This window comes from Myotis yumanensis, unplaced genomic scaffold (assembly GCF_028538775.1).
Source record: "Myotis yumanensis isolate MYYU_CA2020_CCGP unplaced genomic scaffold, mMyoYum1.0.hap1 SCAF_5, whole genome shotgun sequence".
NCBI lineage: Eukaryota > Metazoa > Chordata > Mammalia > Chiroptera > Vespertilionidae > Myotis > Myotis yumanensis.
In genome coordinates this window covers 98,137,919-98,150,140 of record NW_027223756.1, presented here as the reverse complement: position 1 = coordinate 98,150,140, position 12,222 = coordinate 98,137,919, and the positions used below count along the sequence as shown (strand labels likewise).

Here is a 12,222-nt window from a genome sequence, read left to right as displayed (position 1 = left end):
ACCCTCTACTGAGCCAAACCGGCTAGGGCAGGACGCAGTCTTTTTCATTCAGGGTGCAGGTGATCACATTCTAGAGAATAGCTGACAGCTTGTCCTGTGTAGCCATCAGTCAAATAAATTCAGTCATTTCTTCCAACCTGCTCTCACAGACACACACACACACACACACACACACACACACACACACACACCTGACACTCGCTTGAGCCCTCTCCACAATTAGACAAAACAAAAAAATGAACAATTTTCCATTCCTGAGCTGAACCTTTGGCTGTTGATGAATAACTGGGCCTCCCCACATTTAAATATGGGAAGGTTCACACTGCATGGCCCACCTTTGTCCACCTTGCATGTGGCCATGTCCATCCAGCTGCTGGGTGTGCAGGTGTGGCTCATGGACCCCGCATCTGCTCACACTTTGCTGCCAGTTCTGACTATTTCACTCTGTCCTTCTATTTTTTTGTTTTTGTTAATCCTCACTGGAGAATATTTTTTCCATTGATTTTTAGAGAGAGTGGAAGGGGGAGAAGGGAGAGAGAGAGAGAGAGAGAGAGAGAGAGATTTAAAGAAATACTGATGTGAGAGAGACACATCAATTGGTTGAATTGGTTACCTTCTTCACATGCCCTGGGATGGGGGTTGAACCTGCAACCCAGGTATGTGCCTCTGCCTGGGCATCAACTGAAGAACCTTCAGTGTGCGGGTCAATGCTCTAACCACTTAGCAACACCGGCCAGAGTACACTCTGCCCTTCTAAAGGCTTTGAAATTGGCAGTTCATGACTTCCTTTACCCACAAATGATTTAAAGTTCAATTGAGAGTAGATTATTATTTCTTCACTTAAAATCCACAGATAAGAACAAAAATATTTGTAAATCTCTGGTCTTTATTAGTTCACGAGACACTGGTTATTATAAAAAAATTATTTTTATCTTCAATTTCATGTCAGACTCTCACAAAAACAAATGAAATGCAGTTAGCTGAAATATAAATTTATTTGGCTACTGTATTTTTTTTCAGTTCTGACAAAAGTACATCTTGTTTTAAAAAAGGTTCCTTAATAAGAAGCCGGATGGCATGTACTAAGATAAACCCCTCAAGGAGATCAAAGGTAAATCACAATTTGTTGTTTTGTAAGCATTGTGTTCAGAAAACTAAGTGTTTATTTCAGTGTTGCACATACTGTATAATGATACAGTGTATCTGGAACAAGACACATTTAGAGACCATAATTAGAGCAATGCTGCACTTCACTCCCTTATTTGCTAAGCTTATCTGAAACCCGAAACTAAATCTGGCCAGTCTACTAGTTTATTCTCCAAATTTATTCCAGTTAGAAATAAGATTATAAAAACAATAATGCTTTTAACAAGAAATACAATTTTTGAATTTTTTATACCTCTAAAGTTTGATACACACCAAAATAGAAATCAGAAAAATGGGGATTTTTCACTGGATTTTTATTGCCATTCAAGGAAGCAAATTGGGTTATGTCTTTTGGTTTCTATTAATGTTACTGTTCTAATTGAGGATGGATGGGCCTCAGTTGGCGTCTTTGCACGTTACATACCTTTTATAAAAATGTTTTGGGTTTAGAGAAATTCAGAATGTACTTTGTCCTAAACACTCCTTCTTTTCATTTTTAAGTGACTATGTAAATATTTATATCAGTTTCAGATTCATTTACACTTATCTCATTAAAACGTTTCACAGCATATCTGGAAGGACTAAAATTAAACCAAACACTCTTGCTTTTAAAAGACACTGAATTCCAGAAACTTGCTGCAAATTCTACCAGACACTTGCTTCTTGGAAGCACAAAGTCATGTTTTGCCAAATAAAATTGGATTAAAATATTCATTGGGTTTTCAGTCTATTTGAAAATTTCTGTCCATTTCTAACACTGAGGAACTGCTGGGCTTAAGTCCTCCATCTTGCTTGGTTCTTAGTCCCAAGATAATCTATAATAATAAAGTGTGATATGCAAATTGATCGAATGGCCGAACAGCAGAACTATGATCCAGATGACCATGCTATGACACACACTGGTGCCAGGCCAGCCAAGGCAGGTGTGATGCAATTGGTCAGGGGGCCCCACCGTCGCCCCATGATTGCCCCACAAAGGGAGGCCCAGGCCACTGGCCATTGGGACAATCAACTGGGGAGCTCCATGATTGCTCGCCCTGCAGAGGGAGGCCCAGGCCACTGACCAGTGGGCTGTGGTGGGTGGGTGGGGCCTCCCTCTCCTTCTCCTGGGTGATTGATCGTGGGGCTGAGGGACCCCCCCCCTCCCGAGTGACGAATTTCGTGCACTGGCCTCTAGTTCCATAATTGAAGCCCAGGGTCCTCAAACTCATCATCCTCCCTCCCAAATCTGTTTTTTCCCTTTCAGGTGTGTTGTCTCAGAAAATGGTACCTTTCTCATACCACCCCACCCAGAATCTGGAAGTCACCCTAGACTCCTATTTTTCCTTTACTTCTACCATTTCAACAAATCCTGTTTATTTCACCTCTTAACTTCCTAATTTTTTTGCACTTTTACTCCTCCAGTTGATGCAACATTATTTTCTGTCCATGTTTGTGCAATGATCTCCTAAAACTAGTTAATCTGCTGTTGAACTTTTCTCTTCCCAATCCATTGTTCACTTAAAGTCAGTGATCTTTCTAAAGGGAAAATTTGATCATCTGACCCCCCATCTCAAAACCTTTCAACAGTCCCCCATTACTTCTAAATAAAGTTCAAATTTCTTATTTGATTTTATCAGGCACTTCTTAGAAGATACTGTTTTGTTTTTTTTTTACTCCTGATGCATCTTGCAAAAGCAAAGGAACTTGCCTTAGTTCTCCAAACATTTGCTGATATTTTTTCTTCCAGGCCATCTATTTGTTGAGCATGCTAATAGCTTTGATTTACTGATTTTTTTTATCACATACCAGGCACTGTTCTAAATATAGTAAGTTCTGTTATAGTATGATATTCGCATTGCAAAAAAAACACTGAGTTATGTAAAATCATGCAATAAAAACCCTTATGGAAAAAGTGGATTTGCGGCAGAACACTCAAAAATTTCATCGGTGACACATTTAAAAAGACAGAAAAACTAATAAAAGTGTAGCACAATTTGATACATATGACATGTTAGAAATACATAAGTACTTCAATAAATATGGCCCTTTGCCTCTAACAAGGTTTGAAGTTTGCTTGTGGAATTGGGCTTCAAGATGGATGAAGCATGTGAGGTATTTTGAAGTAGTGAAAGGAGGATTACCTGAAATGGGATGGAAAATTAAAACACCAGATACAATTCATGATGCATTCGGTGAGCTGAAGGAGATGGAAAATGTTTTAGGGGTATGTGTGTGCATATCTGTGCATGTGTGAGCATGCACACATTTTGTGTATTCCCACCATTCAGCTGAGTGCAGTTTTCTGTGTTCATCTAGTGTTTCTTACGGGTAAAATCCCAGGTAAGCCATTGCAAAATTCAAATGAATGGTCTAATTATTCCCTAATATATTAATCATGTTCAGCCAAATTTTTGTTTTCAAAACAAGATAGCAAACTGAACAGTAAGTTCAAATTTTTAAATTTATAATCTGGATACAAAGCCAAAAAAGTCAGTATTGTATTTACCTCTATCTCTCTATATAAAAGCCTAAGTGACCGTTAAGACCAAATGACCAGAATGACTGGAAAAACCAGATGACCAGCTGGTAGCTATGATGTGCACTGACCCAGACCTTGCTGCTGGGGCCCTGACAGCCCCAAATCTGGTTCATCTGCACCCTGGACCCAGACAGGCAGAAAGAGGGAGCCCGATTCCTCATGGAATTGGCCGTTGGTTAGCTTGATGCTGGGGCCAACCTTCTGCGGTCCCTCCCTCCCAGCCAGCCCCCCCCCCCCCCCCCCCCCCCCCGCCATAGGCCCTTATCACTGGCTAGGCTGAGGGACTCCACCTGTGCACAAATTCATGTACTGGGCCTCTAGTTTTATTAAGAAAGACACAGAGGCTTAGAAAGTTGAACCAACTTGTTCAAGATAAACAGAATCTAAGTGAGAACAGAAGCAATTTCTTTCTTATCTTTGCTCCTAATCATTATGTTATATCACTTGTGATATTGTGATATAAGATATATCTATATCTCTCTACATATAGATGTACATAGATATGCATTCATATATCTATATATAATCTCCATTCCTGGCTCCTGATGCAGAGCTCCCAAACCCTTGGAATTTTCTGAATGATAGAGATAGAAGTTCTTCATAATAAGCCCTTTTCAAGCTTACTTGAGTTTATGCTAACGAGTTTATGCTAATGAGGATGGGGGTTGGTTACCAGAGGAATAACTATGTGACTAGATGCTTAGACATTTCAGCCTTCCTTCATCCCTCAATTCCTGACCTTCTGGAAGGGCACAGGGGCTAGAGATCGAGTTCATCATCAGTGGTCAATGATTTAGTCAAGTGTGTCCTTGTAATGGAGCCTCCATAAAAGCCTTAACTGAAAGTGTTCAGAGAGCCTCTGGATTGGTGAACATGTGGAGGTGCTGGGAAGGCATGGGAGCTCTGCACCTTTCCTCCATATCTTGCCCTATACAGCTCTTCCATTTGGTTGTTTCTGGATTGTATCCTTTAAATAAACCAATAATAGTAAGTAAAGCATTTCCCTGAGAGTTGTGAGCCATTCTAGCAAATTATTGAAACTCAGAAGGGGGTCATGGAAGCCCCGATTTATAGCTCATCAATTAGAAATACAGGTGGCCCAGACTTGGAATTGGCATCCAAATTGAGGGCAGTCTTATGAGACTGAGTCCTTAACCTGTGGAGTCTGCATGATCTCTAGGTAGTTTGTATTAGAATTAAATTGAATCATGGGACACTCAATTGATGTCCAGAGTGTTGGAGAATTGGTTGTTGTAAAAAAAGAACCCTACATATGTGGTGTCAGAAGTGTTGGTAGTAAGAAACAACTTGAATATTACTATATGTTCCAATACTGTTTATTAAAACACACACACACATACACTACATTATATATACATATATATATATATATATATATATATATATATATATATATATACCCACCTGTAGATGACGTAGCAAACTGCTGGTTCCGGGTGCGTGGCCACTGTATGACCTCTGAATGTCCCTCTCAGGTATGTTGGCAGTTGCTGGGGAAATAGAACCAACCATGGTTAAGGGTAATCTGGGAAACGGGGCAAATTTATATTAGCTAGGGAAACGGGGTAAGTTTATATTAATAGCTGGAGCAACGGGGCAAAGTTGATTAATAATTACCTTGGTAACGGGGCAATATTGATTAATTATGGTTTTATGTAATTCACTTATGTTTTAGTAACCGCACTTAGCAACAATGATTGATTATATAACTTTGAAGGAAATAAATAGGCTGGAACGGTGACCGAAAGGCGCCGCTGGCTGGCCATTCACCTGCCTTTTGTGTTGGTGTCTTATTTCCCTTCCATATATCCTATCTAATAATAGAGAAACATGTTAATTAACCATAACTTCGCTACCCTTCCCATTGACTAATCAGCAAGATATGCAAATTAACTGCCAACCAAGATGAAGCGAACAGGAGGCTTGCTTGCTCCAGTGATGATAGAGATAGCAGCCTCTGAGCTGCACTCTAAGAAACAATGTTGCAATTATAGAAGCTAAACAATACCCAAAAACCTGCTTTCAGCCAGCCGGGCCTCAGAGCTGGAGTTGCAACAGTGTTACAATTATAGAACCCAAACAAAAACAGATACCTGCTTTCAGCAGTCGAGGTCTCAGAGCTGGAGCCGAGCCTCAGAGCTAAAGCTGGCTCTCAGCTCCAGTGACAGCCATAGAAGGTAAATAAATCCCAGAATAAAAAAAAAAAAGAAAAAAGGAGAAGTTGGGAGCTTCAGTCACCCACCAGCCTGAAAAATGGCCCTCAGCCCCTCACCCAGACTGGCCAAGCACCCCAGTGGGGACCCCCACCCTGAAGGGGGTGTGGCCAGCTGCAAACAGCCATCATCCCCTCATCCAGGCTGGCCAGGCACCCAAGCGGGACCCCCACCCTGAAGGGTGTGTGACCAGCTGCAAAGAGCCATGGTCCCCTCATCCAGGCTGGCCAGGCACCCAAGCAGGACCCCCACCCTGATCCGGGACACCCTTCAGGGCAAACCAGCCGGCCCCCACCCATGCACCAGGCCTCTATCCTATATAGTAAAAGGGTAATATGCAAATTGACCCAAACAGCAGAAGGACTGGAAATGACTGGTCACTATGACACACACTGACCACCAGGGGGCAGACTCTCAATGCAGGAGCTGCCCTCTGGTGGTCAGGTCACTCTCACATGGGAGGAGCTCTGCTCAGCCACAAGCCAGGCTGATGGCTGCCAGTACAGCGGTGGTGGTGGGAGCCTCTCCTGTCTCCTCAGCAGCGCTAAGGATGTCTGACTGCAGTTTAGGCCTTCTCCCCACTGGCAAGTGGACATCCCCCGAGGGCTGCCGGGCTGCCAGAGGGATGTCTGATTGCCATTTTAGGCCCAATCCCCCAGGGAGTGGGCCTAAGCCAGCAGGTGGTCATCCCCTGAGGAATCCCAGACTGCGAGAGGGCACAGGCCAGGCTGAGGGACCCCTCTCCCCCTCGAGTGCACAAATTTTTGTGCACCGGGCCTCTAGTATATATATATATATATATATATATATATATATATATATATATATATTTGACACATGATATTATATTAGTTTCAGATGTATACCCTAGTGCTTAGACATTATATAACTTACTAAGTGATCATCCTGATAAATCTTGTACCCATCTGACATCATAAATGGTTATTAGAATACTAGAGGTCTGGTGCATGAATTCATGCACCAGTGGGGTCCCTCTGCCTGGCCTGCAGGATTGGGCTGAAACAGGCTCTCCAACATACCCCTAGGGGTCCCAGATTGTGAGAGGGTGCAGGCCAGGCCAAGGGACCACACTGGTGCATGGTCAGGACCAGGGAGAGGTGCAGGAGGTTGGCTATCCAGGAAGGAGCTGTGGGAGGGTTCCAGGACGTGTCCAGCCTGTCTTGCTCAGTCCCAATTAGTTGGACCCCAGCAGCAAGCTAACCTACCAGTCGGAGCATCTGCCCCCTGGTGGTCAGTGTATGTCATAGCAAATGGTCAACAGTCAACTGTCTGTCCGCTGGTGGTCAGTGCACATCATAGCAAGTGGTTGAGTGGCCTTAGCATTTCATTAGCATATTACACTTTGGTTGAATGGATGACCGGACGACCAGACAATTAGCATATTAGGCTTTTATTATATAGGATTATTGGATATATTCCCTATGTTGTACTTTACATATTCTATAACTACCAATTTGTACTTCTTTTAAAAAGTATATATTTCAATGATTTTTTTATATAGTGTGGAAGGGAGAGGCATAGAGATACAGAAACATTGATGAGAAAGAAACATTATGTATCAGCTGCACCCCACAGGGGATCAAGCCTGCAACTGGGCATGTGCCCTGACCAGGAATTGAAACAGTGACCTCTTGGTTTCTGGCTTGACTCTCAACCACTGAGCTACACTGACTGGGCCAATTTGTACTTCTTAATCTCTTCACCTTTTTCACCTATCATCCCAACCCCTCTCCCATTTGGCAATCATCAAAATGATCTCTGTATCTGAATATGTTTCTCTTTTGCTTGTTTTTCTGCTCATTTCCCACTTCCATTTTTTTAAAATTGATTTTAGAGAGAGGAAAAAAGAGAGAGAGAGAAACATCAGTATGAAAGGGAAACATTGATTGACTGCCTCCTGCATGCACCCCAGCCAGGGATCAATCACACAACCTGAATATGTGCCCAGGAATTGAACCTGGCACTTTTGGTGTATGGGATGACATGCCAACAAACTGAGCAACACTGACCAGGGCTCATTTTGCTTTTTTAGATTGAATTGTTGATGACATGCATTTATTGTCATTTTATTATTTGTATTTTTTATCTTTTGTCTTCTTCTTCTTCTTCTTCTTCTTCTTCTTCTTCTTCTTCTTCTTCTTCTCCTTCTTCCTAAAGAAGACCCTTTAATATTTCATATAATACTGGTTTGGTGGTGATGAATTCCTTTAGCTTTTTCTTGTCTGGAAAGCTCTTTGTATGTCCTTCTATTCTAAACTAGAGGCCCAATGTACGAAATTCATGCAAGAGTAGGCCTTCACAGCTGTGGTGATGCCTTGATTTTTTCCTTGCAGCCAAGGCGGCTGCCTCGATCCCTCCCTCACAGCCAGGGTGGCTGCCTGGATCTCTCCTTTGCAGCCATGGGCAGCTGCCTGGATCCCGTGGCTGCAGCCCCAGCTTCGTCCTGGAAGAACGTCTGGTCTAATTAGCATATTACGCTTTTATTATTATAAATGATAGCTTTGCTGGGTAGAGTAATCTTGGTTGTAGGTCTTTGATTTTCATCACTTTGAATATTTCTTGCCAATTCCTTTTGGCCTGCAAAGTTTCTGTTGAGATATTAGCTGACAGTCTTATGGCCACTCCCTTATAGGTAACTAACTGTTTTTCTCTTGCTGCTTTTACAATTCTCTCTTTGTCATTAACCTTTTGCATTTTAATTATTATGTGCCTTGGTGTGTGCCTCTTTGAGTTCATCTTATTTGGGACTCTCTGTGCTTCCTGGACTTGTATGTCCATTTCTTTCACCAAATAAGGGATGTTTTCTGTCATTATTTTTTCAAATAGGTCTTCAATTTCTTGCTCTCATTCTTATTCTTCAGGCATGAGCGTCATGCAAATATTTGTACACTTGAAGTTTTTCCATAGGCTCCTTTTACTATCTTCATATCTTTGGGTTATTTTTTCTTTTTACTCTTCTGATTGAGGTTTTTTCCCCTTATATTCCAAATTGATGATTTGATTCTCAGCTCCATCTACTCTACTGTTGATTCCCTGTAAATTATTTTTCATTTCAGTTAGTGTATCCTTCATTTCTAACTGATTTTTAAAATTGTTTCTATGTCTTTTTTCATGTTGTTGAAGTTCTCACTAAGTTACTTGAGTATCCTTATAACCATTGTTTTGAATTCTGTATTTGGTAGTTTGCTTGTCTCCATTTCATTTAGTGTGTGTTTTTTTTAAATTTTTCTGGAGATTTATCCTGTTCTTTAGTTTGTTTCTTTTTCTCTGCATTTTTTCTGCTTCCCTGTGTTTGTTTCTATGCATTAAGTAGAGCTATTATGTCTCCCAGATTTGGTAGAGTGGCCTTATATAGTAGGTGTCCTGTAAGGCCCAGTGGCACAGCCTCCCCAGTCACCCAACCTGGATATTCTAGATGCACTCCTGTGTGGACTGTGTGCACTGTCCTGCTATAAGAGCCTTGCTTGCTGTTGGTGTCAATGGGAAGGATTGACCTCCCAGGTCAATTGGCTGTGAGAACCAAGAACCAGCTGTGACTATAGCAGAGGAGCGTCTGTGTAGGAGTTGACCCTAAGTAACAGGACTTGCTTCAGTGGCACTATGGTGCTCACTGACTCTGTTCCTTGAGTGTGTTGCTCATGGAGGTGTTAGGGTTGTAATTCGGTGTAATCTGAAGCTGTCCACTTGGTGCACTAGCTGTGGGGTCTCCTGGGAGGTGCAAAGTCAGCCACCACCTCTGTCCTGAATAGGGCTACTTAGCAATCTACAGATGACTGCCACTTGTGCTGGGCTTGGAGGTGCCCAGGAGAGGCCAAGCTGTGAACCAAGGCTAGTTGCCAATAGTCTTGGGCCTGGGGTCACTTAGTAAGAGTTACAGGCTATGCAGAGGCCAGAAGCTGTTTGTGTGAAAGATTTCAGGAAGGTTCGAAGCATGAGACATGAGAGGCCATTTGTATGGAAAAGCCATTGAAAATGGCTTGGGTGGGTCCACAAGTTGGGTGGGCAGAGTCTCAAGCAATCATAGGGTGAGACAAACTATGAGCCAGATTGATGGAGACTCAGATATGGCACTCACTTGGCAGCTCTTTGGGGAGGGGGGGGGAGTGGGGGATCTCAGAAAAGGAAGAATGACCTCTGCCAGCACTTTTGTCTGGGAGAAAGCTGCCCCCCTGCTCTCACTCTGATGCTAGACAATTCAGTTCCTTCTTATATGTCTTTTGTATCTTTCAAGCTCAGAGGGAGTGAGTCTGAGAAAGTCCATGCATGAGCCCTTTAAGAGGACTTCAGCAGCTCTCCATCTTCCTCAGCCTCAATTGCTGTTGGTTTTTATAGCCAGAAGTTATGGGGACTTCTTTCACTTGCTGTGGAACCCTGGGCTAGGAGGCCTGTAATGGGACTTGGAACTTTCACTCTTCAAGGGACACCTCCACAGCTAAGACAGCCCTCCCAATTTTAAATCACCACACATGAGTGTAGGACTAGCCCACTCCTAGTCTCCACATCTCCTACCAGTTTTGATGTGGCTTCTTCTTTAAATCCCTTGTTGTAGGGCTTCCATTCAGCTAGATTTTAGGTAATTCTGAATGATGGTTTTCCTACTGTTTAGCTGTAATTTTTATGTGGTTGTGGGAGGATTCAAGTATAACATTTTTCTAGAGCTTATAGTTTAATTGTATTGAATAGCACTTATCAGAAGTCAAACGTGACCTGAATTCCTCACATCTCTCATTCAAAGGAAGAATGAAGAATTCACTGTGTTGCAGAAGACCCAGAAAAACCACACGATGCTTTGAAGAAGTGGAGAAACACTGTTTTAATTACACCGGCGGACTCTGGGAATAATTTCCAAATCAGAGTGAAGTAGCACGCAGAAGCCTTCACGTTTTATAACCTTCTGAGGTCTTTGTCTTGCATATATGCCCCCTGCCCCCTTCGTGGCCCTGCAGGAAGGCCCCCAGGTGTTGAAGATCTGCCCTGGGGCCAGTAATAATGGCCTCCCCCCCCCCCCCCATGACAGTTCATTGTTCCTGACACACCTTACAAGACCAGTTTCTGGGAAGGAGGCAATGACCTAATTATAGGTCATCAAGAATGCACACTGAGCTTGCTGGCATGAATTCCAATTGCTAGCCCCCAAAATATTAGGGTTACATTTGAATTAGCCCTTTTTAGCCTTCTCAACGTAATCAATTGCTTCTCTAAACATCTGATTATCTGGGGTTATGTGGTCCTGACACACATTGATGTCACAATATGTAGAGAAAGAGAATAGACTTTTGAGCCAGACAGGTTTTATATTCGGACTAGTAGCTTGGTGCACAAAATTCGTGCACATTAAAAGGGAATTAATTAGCAGAAATATTTCAATATTGCTATTTGCCCTTTCTCTATAATAGAAGTGTGAGAGAGGAAAGGAAATTAGTAAAATGTACATGAAAATAATATATAATTTATTAATAAATAATAACAAAAGGATATAACAGCAACAGAGGCATGATGTAAAAATGAGAAAAACATGATATGAAAACAACAAAAACATGATATAAAAACAACAGTGATGCAAACAATGACTGATAAAGTGATTCAACTTATTCTAATATCTCCCTGTACACCACATTAAGAGTGAAAACACTTTCAGAGTGCTTGACTAATTTCCCTTGTGATGAAGTATTTAGAACTTTAACTGTAACGTCACATGCTCTTCAAACCTGAGAGAAAGCAACATATAGCTGACCATGTCCAAAAAACGGGTTTAGTTAGGAATATTCCTACTCTGTCTAGAGTTTGTCCTTGTGATTTATTAATAATCATCGCAAATGCTGGCATCATGGGAAACTTTCATCAAATTAATTTAAATGGGAGGCCAGTGTCAGACCAGGACAAATCAATTCTTGGAATCAGAACAACCTCTCCCTCTGCAGATCCTGTTAATACTTCAGCTTTGATAATGTTAGGTCATAATCTTTTGATAATAAATCTGGTACCATTACAAAGACCCCATTTACTATTGAGATTTCTCAATAGCATGATGATTGCACCACTTTCAATTTTAATTTATGACACACCATTCCCAAAGGAGTAATACTATTATGAAATTCGATGGCAAAATTTTCCTTTTCAGCATCATCTGTTGAATCAATGGAATCATCACTCAAATATGTGTGAAAATCTCCATCAAATATATCCAAAATGTCTTCATTTAATTTTTGAACGTGCTCATTTTTTTGGACAAAGAATTGCATGTTTAGATATATTTTTAATATTATCTATAGATATATTATTTCCAAAGGTAGCTTCAAT

The 12,222-nt window shown here is 41.7% G+C and overlaps 1 long non-coding RNA gene across 1 annotated transcript in view; it reads right to left on the bottom strand.

The window, feature by feature from the left end:
- Window positions 1–5,098: 5,098 nt before the first annotated feature.
- Window positions 5,099–12,222, bottom strand: part of LOC139011229 (uncharacterized) — a 106,446-nt gene continuing 99,322 nt past the window's right edge. Inside the window, exon 3 of the long non-coding RNA XR_011471587.1 lies at window positions 5,099–5,178. This is a non-coding gene — a long non-coding RNA (uncharacterized lncRNA). The remainder of the gene's footprint in view (window positions 5,179–12,222) is intronic.